Consider the following 8,015-nt stretch of genomic DNA (forward strand, 5'->3'; position numbering starts at 1 on the left):
CAAAGTCATGTAGTTGAAATTGAGTAATTTGAATATATGGTATGCAGTTCCAGGGTATCTGTCAGCCAAATGGCACTTTCTCCAGGGAGCTCTCCAAGATCTCCCTGGGAGGAGTAACCTCTGCCTCCTCAGAGCACCCAGAACACACTGTCTCTTAGAGCACTGCACACTTTCAGCTCACCACACACTCAGGCATGCCTTGTTACTTCCTGGGAGACAAATATCTTTTCTATTCTTGAGACTCTCACTCAGTGTAAACAGAAACATACTCAGAGACATTATAATACAGGGAAATAAGGGCCAGGACAGTGGGTAGGCCAAGGTCCTAAGGGAAGAAAACAAATGGGGTTCAAGGAAGGCTTCCAAGAAGAGGGGCTATCTGAGCGAGGCTTTGAAGGATGAGTAGAAGGTTGGGGCAAATGGGTTGAATGGCCTGGAATATGATTTCACAGGAGCCCTGCATCCTTGTCTTGGCTCTGCTTCTGACTTGCTGTGTGGTTCTGGGTGACTCTCTATGGGCCTCAGTTTCTTTGTACAATGAGAGCATAATGAGAAATGCCTTTGCCTGCTCATTTTTTTCTGCCTGTGGCTTTCTACGGAGAGTTTTGTCTTATCTTACTGATTTCTATTGGGTCTTTGGAAAAGTCATGACGTATTTTGTCTATGTTTTTCAAAGGTCATTTATTTATATAAAGAACAAAAATCAATCAATGATATATTGCCCGTTTTATTCGATAAACTTTTGCCATCTTTCAGTGAACTTCATAATTCTTTGTTCATAGAAGGACCTGTCTTCATTTGCGAAAAACTGAACAAGGTGCTGATTTACAGCCTCATCTGAATTGAGCGTTATACCACGCAAGGAGTTTTGAAGAGAGTGAAACAAGTGGAAGTCTGATAGCACAAGGTCAGGTGAGTATGGTGGGTGTGGCAACACATCCCATCCAAGCTCCAATAATTTTTGATGGGTGATCAAACTTGTGTGTGGTCTCATGTTGTCACAATGGAATACAACTCTTTTACAATTAACAAGCTCTGGACATTTCTGAATGATGGATTCGTTCAAAATGTCCAATTGCTGACAGTACACATTCGAACTGATTGTTTGATTCCTTGGTAGGAGCTTGAAAAATACGACACCTTTAAAATCCCACCACACTGAGAGCATAACCTTCCTTTGATGAATGTCTGCTTTCCATGTTATTTGAGGCAAATCATCACGTTGGGACCAAGACAGTTTGCACACCACATTGTTGTAAACAATCCACTTCTCATCACCAGTTATCAGTCGCTTCAAAAAAGGATCGTTTTCCTCACGTTTAGTGAGCATATTGCAGATGTTTATACGTGCCGTCAAGTGAGCTTCTTTGAGTTCATGTGGAACACAAATATCGAGCTTGCTTAAGTATCCTAGCTTCTTCTGGTGGTCGTGAACGCTTGAATGATGGATGTTCAATGTTTCTGCAATCTCTCATGTCGTGTAACATGGGTTTGACTCGATCAACGCCTTTATTCTGTCGTCATCAACACCTTTATTTTGTCATCATCAACCTCGGTGGCCCTCCCTGACTGAGGAGCGTTGTTGAGATCAAATCACCAGCACAGAATTTCGTGAACCATCGTTGGCACCAACGTTCTTGTAGGGCATTTTCATTGTAAACTTTATGCAACTTTTCACAAGCTTGACGCGCGTTCTCTTTATGGAAGTAAAACAGTAAATCATGGCAAAAATGCAGTTTGGTCTTCCCTCTTCAACTTGTAAAATCTCCAAAACTCAACCAAATCGCTCTACTTTTTTTTTAGAATGAAGCTAGAACTGTCAGCTGTCAAATGACATTGCAATAACATAGATGTGAATGACTCTAGTACTTCCAAAAATGAACTAGTGCCATTTGTTGCAAACATGCGTCATGACTTTTCGAAAGACCCAATAGGCTTTTGAGTTACAGAACTGGGGTAAGGGTGACAGAGACAGGATGGAGAGGTGAGAGGGGAGAGAAAGGAACGAAAAAAGCAATACTTGGGGGAAAGGGTTTAGGGGGACAGTTTTGATGGAAAATGATAAAGTTTGGTGAGTGAGGGACACTGAGAGGTAGCAACGGGGCATGAGAGGATTAGTGAGAACAAAGGAGATACTAAAGAGTGTTGACATGGATTGGAGCTCCTTTGATGTCTTTTGGAGTTAACAAATAAATGTTAGAGTTCTTTTTTAAATGACTTTTGGGTGTTGGACTGTTGTTCTTGGATTTAATACCTCTTTTATTCATTTTCAAATAGGTTAAAATGCACATGGTTCAAAATCCCAGAACAAAAGGATATAGGTTTCCATCTCATTTCCACCTTCAGCACCCTCCAATCAACTTTCACTCCCCAGAGGCAACTACTATTACCAGCTTCTTGTGCGAATTGCCAGAAATAGTCTATGCTTATACACATATGTATATGATGTATATATGATCTCCCTGTTTTGAATACAAATGATAGCATACTATGCACACTGTTCTGAAATTTGCTTTTTCTTTTTTTTTTTAACTTAACAATACAGCTAGAAGAGCAGTTCCTAAGAATACATACAGAGCTGCCACATTGTTTGTTACAGACACATAGTATTTCATTGTATCAAAGTAAGAATGAATGGAAGTTATTGAATCAGTCCCCTGTAGCTGAACGTTTAGTTTGTTTTCAATAATTTGCCCTTATACTGCTGTTCTTGAATGTGACATTGAAGATGCTAAACCTGAGTCATGTGGGGCCCTGGGACCTTTGAGTTATGGACTTTATTTGAGATTCATGGTATATTTTAAAGATTCTGATCCATTCTCTGGACCAAGCAACATTAAAATATACTTACTCAATTTAGTTAAGAAAATACAATATGACCACTGACCTATGTGTGTACAAAATCATCATTGACCGACTCATTTGAGAAGGACAAGTTCAGTAGTTCATAACTCCCAGGTCAGATGTTTTCCATCTTTGAAACGAAGTTGTCACAGATTTTTGTCAGAACATCATTTTCCTTAAACTTTTTGTTCAAGAACTTCCTCTGCCATGACAGCTGTTCCTAACTCTGGTTGAAATAGAAAGCCAGTGACTAATACCTCTTTGTTCTGCGATTTACTGACTCGCCAGACTTAAATTTTCTTCTGCAGGGACCTTCAAAGCTTTTTAATTCTTTCCTTTAAAAAAAGTATTTGTACAAATAATAATAATCATGGCTAATACCTACTGATTGCGTAGGAAGTATTCTCAAGGTTTTTTATGTAGTATCCCATCACAGCTTCACAATGATCCTGTGAGGGTGCTCCTCTTACTATCTCTATCTTGCAGGTTTGGAAGCTGAAACACAGAGAATTTGGATTATCTGGCCAAGGATTGACAGCTACTAAGTGATAGACTGGCTTATGAATCCCGTCAGCTTGGCTCCAGAGCCCATGTAGCTCTTAAGCACTATATGGCATTGCCTATCAACATGCCTTAAGAGTGACCACAAGGGCCAGCCGAGTGGCACGTTGTTTAGGAGTTGGCTTGGGACACCAGCTCTGAGCAGCAGGGCCCCAGGTTCGGATCCCAAGGAGGGCCAGTGATGCTGCGCCCTCTAAAGTTAAGATGGTGAATAACAGCTCCACCTGGAGTTGGGCTGCCATGAGTCGCCGGCAATGGCATAGGCTGCAGTGGAGCTGCAGTGGGCTCCTGTAAGCTACTGTGAGCAGCCGTCAGCCGTTATGAGCTGCCAAGAGCCACCGTGAGCGGCCGTCCAGTGACTGCAACCGATCTGCCTCACCCAGGAAGAGCGCAATGATAATACCAACATGGGCCAGTGAAGCAACGTCCTCCACAACTAGACTGAAGAACAGAAGAACAGCAAATTGTCTGTTCCCCTTCTCCGATTCCCCAATGCTGTTCCCTCCCCCAATTCCTCAATAAAATCTTAAAAAAAAAAAAAAGAGCGACCACAAAGCCCTTTTGTCTCAGGATCCCTAACTTACTGATGCCAGAAATGCCACCGTTAATGTGTCTTCCCACACAGTTAAGTATTGCCCTCTTTAGATGCTTTCTGAAACACAATTAGTCAAGATAGAGAAGACTAAATTCCTACACATCTAGTCAGATGATTTCTTCAGATACCCTCTCTCCACTGAATGGACTGAGAGAGAAACACAGTTTGGGAGGTGGGGAAAGGGTGGCAGGCATTGAAAGGAATGAACAGAGAGGTTAAGAGGTCGGAGCCACGTGTCCCAATTTTCCTAGGCTGGCCTTGGTCAACCTTATGTCGATGGGGACCTCTGGAAATACAACCCTACAGTTGGTTGGCTCTGGTTCTCAGCCCAGAGCACTGGGGACAGGGAGCCAAGTGGGTGAGAGGTGATGAAGAAGCTCTTTGGAATGATGCCAGGATTAGCCCAGGTGCCTCCTTTGAGCCAGGGTGTCCTTGTAGATGGCAGGTGTGACAAAGGGAATGATGTGACTCCTCTCAGAAGGAAGAGTGTCAGCCTCACTCCTTTGCCTGGGGATGGTTGTATTCTATCCACCTGAAGTCTAGTTTTAAAAATTGAAATGTATTTTAAATGATGCAACCATTTATACAAGTATTGTATAAAATCCAAGCAAACTTGTAATTAAAAAAAATTATAAACAGAAAATTCAAACAATCAAGATAAAGGTCACCCTGGACCACCCTTCATTCAATCCCAGAGACCTTCAACCACTGCCCCTAATTTGGAGTGTATCTTTCTTTCCTTTTTCTACACAACATGTGTATGTATATACATATAGGAAGTGTTTTGTTTCATGGGCTTGTTTTGCTTCTGGGTTTAGAATTATGCTTTAAAATTTTTTATTGACTTAGTTAGTTACAGGGACATAGTTCAAAATTCCAAAGGTTCAATACAGAATACAGTGAAAAGCTGGTGTCCCTCCCTTCTCTGTTCCCAACCATCTGGTCTGCCCCTTGGAGAAAATCACCAACTCTAGTTTCCTGTGATTCTTTCTAGAAATATTTTATGCATTTAAAATCCAATGCATATATACATATATGTATTTTTCACACATAGAGAGAAACTGTTCTGCCCTTTGTGTGTTTGTTTTTTCACTTTACAGCATATCTTACAGACCTTTCCTTATCAGCATGGAGAACAGCCCCATTCTTTTTCACACCTGCATAGTATCCCATTGTATGTATGCATGACATTTATCAGTCCTCTGTGGAAAGAAAGGTTGTTTCCAACATTGTATTATTACAAACACTAATGCAATTAATATTTTTATCCATTTTGCATTTTTGTTAGATGAATATCTATTAGTGGGGATTAGTCAGTTGAGGTTATCTAAAAAGTTTAAATAGCAATGTAAGTGTTGATAGATATTGCCAAATAGCTTCAAGGATGTAGTAATTTATGCTGCTTGTAGGTTTGTTTGCTTGTTTGTTTCTGCATAAATATATCATATTATAAGTGTACTCTGTCCTGTGGCCTCATATTTTTCACTCAGCAATATAACTTGGAGTTCAACCTATGTCAATACATGTGGATATAGCTCACTCAAGAAAAAAAAAACCCACTGTCTTATAGTTTCCCATTGTATGGCTATAGATAGCTTATTTAGTTGATCACTTATTGAGGGACATTTGGGTGGTTTTCAATTTTTTTGCTGCTATAAACAATGCTACAGTGACTATTCTTATATGAATAGAATAGATGCAGAAAAGTGAATTGCAAGAGTGGTAGGTATACATATCGCAGATTTCCATAGATGTGGTGAATTGCTCTCCTAAAATGTTGTGCCAGTTTAGACTTCTACCAATGGTGTATGACAGCCTTAGGTTTACATTTAGAACTGGGCCATGTGCTTCATCCTGAATCAATGCTCAAAGTCTCAGTTATCACTGGCATTATCCAGGCCCCGAGTGCCCCTTCTGTAGAATTTGAGTGGACAAGCTGAGTATTGGGAAGGATAAACACAGACGAGGGTCGAAGTATCCCCTATTAGCCAGGTGGTCACCCAGGTAGCTCAACTGTCTCCAAAGGAAAGGCTACTTTGGGAGAAAATGAACTCCCCTTTACTATAGGTGTCTGAGTGGAGGTTTGGTATCAACAAATGCTCTGAGCATGTACCCCATGCCACGTCTTGGGCTGGGTGTTTTGACCCAGAGATAAGTCAGACCCAGTCCCTGCCCTTCCAGAGCTGATACTCATGGAAAAAATAGATAAATAAACAGACAATGACAATTCTGTCTAGTAAGTATTGAGTTCGACTTCCTTTTCTGAAAATATCTGGAACTTCCTGCTATATAACACATGGAAATGCTCAAAATAAAAACAACAAACATCCTTTTAAATGCACAATGGAACCTCCAATAGTTTGAGTTTTAATGGACAATTGGGGAGTTGAAGCCTCTGGCTTCTATGAAGTTTGGGGTTGGAAGTGAGACCCTTGATAAATCTAGGACCCTTGAAGGGCTACACCCATAGTGAAAGAGTAGGCTAGGGAGAAAAAAAAAATCTGACTACTAGCAAAAGAGACAAAACCTTGTGTCCTATGTGTCTGTTTGACCTGGTCTTTAGGTGGGGGAAAGAAACTATTTCCTGAGAATTTGAAACCACATGCCTGTCCTCCTTGAGTCTGGGGTTCATATTTACATCACATGCATGGCTGGGAGTTCCTGAGGCTGAGAAATTAACATAAAAGGAGACCTACTCCAAAACTATCTCTCAGATGTTTAGCAGAAGCAAATGCAAATCCTGTTGATCCCCACCCACCCCACCATTGCAGGCTACACAGAGTTCCCACACATGAGGCCCATCCAAACATTAGCTAATCCACAAGGAAACAACTGATGAAATACACAAGGAAATAATCCACCATGAATAATATTCAGTAGACATAACAAACAGAAGAAGCAGACTCCCAAGAACTTCAGATAGCAGTATTAACAGATAGTGATCACTAAGTGCAGGTAAGCTGGTAGCTGCTAAGTGCTTTGGGAGCATAGAGAACTGACTCCCTGATGGAATCAAAGACTTCATAGAGAAGGAAACTTTAAAAATGGGCCTTGAAGGATAAATAGGACTTTGCCAAGTGAGGACAGGTGCTGTTGAGAGTAGCCGGTGTGGTATGCAAAGTAAAATGTACCAAGGGAATGACTATTGATAGTTTATTTTCTCGGGTGCAAATAGGGCAGAAAAGTGGGGGAAGAGGCAAGGGAGGGAGGTAGAGCAATGGATCATGTTGGCCCCTGAAAGCCATCTTAAGGACTTTGTTCTTTTTTTTTTTTTAAAGGTTTTATTGGGGAATTGGGGAAGGGGAACAGCGTTGGGGAATTGGGGAAGGGGAACAGACAAGTTGCTGCCCTTTTGTTGTTCTGTCTAGTTGTGGAGGACATCACTTCACTGGCCCATGTTGGTATTATCATTGCGCTCTTCCCAGGTGAGGCAAATCGGTCGCCAGCCATTGGACAGCTGCTCACGCTGGCTGCCGGCCACTCATGGTAGCTTATTGGCAGCCCACTGCAACAGGGGCTGCAACCTACACCATTGCCAGCGACTCACTGCAGCCCAGCTCCAGGTTGAGCTGCAGTTCACCATCCTAGCTGTAGAGGGTACATCGTCACTGGCCCTCATGTGGGATCTAAACCAGGGCCCCACTGCCCAGAGCTGGCGTTCCAAGCCAACTCCTAACCAACACACTACTCGGCTGGCCCAGGAATTTGTTCTTAAACAAAGTGCAAAGGAAAGCCTGTGAAGGATTTTAAGGGAGGGGTTAGTGATATTCGTTTGTTCATTCATTCAACAATGGGTGTCAGGCATGGAGAATGAAGAGCAACAACAGGAGACCGGTCAGGAGAGGATAGCAGACATCTAGCTGAGAAATGCTGGTGGCTTAGACCAGGGTGGTGGCAGTCAAGATGGAGATGAGTAGGTGGATTTGACTGATTTTTAACTCAAAGTTTGAAGGTGGATTGTATATAAGGGATGGGGAAGTTGGACGTGTCAAGTCTGATTTCCAAGGTTTTGGGC

General features: G+C 41.9%; 1 long non-coding RNA gene across 2 annotated transcripts in view; it reads left to right on the forward strand.

Moving 5' to 3' along the window:
• Positions 1-3,563, forward strand: part of LOC109389574 (uncharacterized) — a 10,196-nt gene extending 6,633 nt beyond the window's left edge. For both annotated transcript variants that reach the window (XR_002125414.1, XR_002125413.1), the window contains exon 6: positions 3,331-3,563. This is a non-coding gene — a long non-coding RNA (uncharacterized LOC109389574). The remainder of the gene's footprint in view (positions 1-3,330) is intronic.
• The last annotated feature ends 4,452 nt before the right edge of the window (positions 3,564-8,015 follow it).

This window comes from Hipposideros armiger, unplaced genomic scaffold (assembly GCF_001890085.2).
Source record: "Hipposideros armiger isolate ML-2016 unplaced genomic scaffold, ASM189008v1 scaffold_238, whole genome shotgun sequence".
Classification (NCBI taxonomy): Eukaryota; Metazoa; Chordata; class Mammalia; order Chiroptera; family Hipposideridae; genus Hipposideros; species Hipposideros armiger.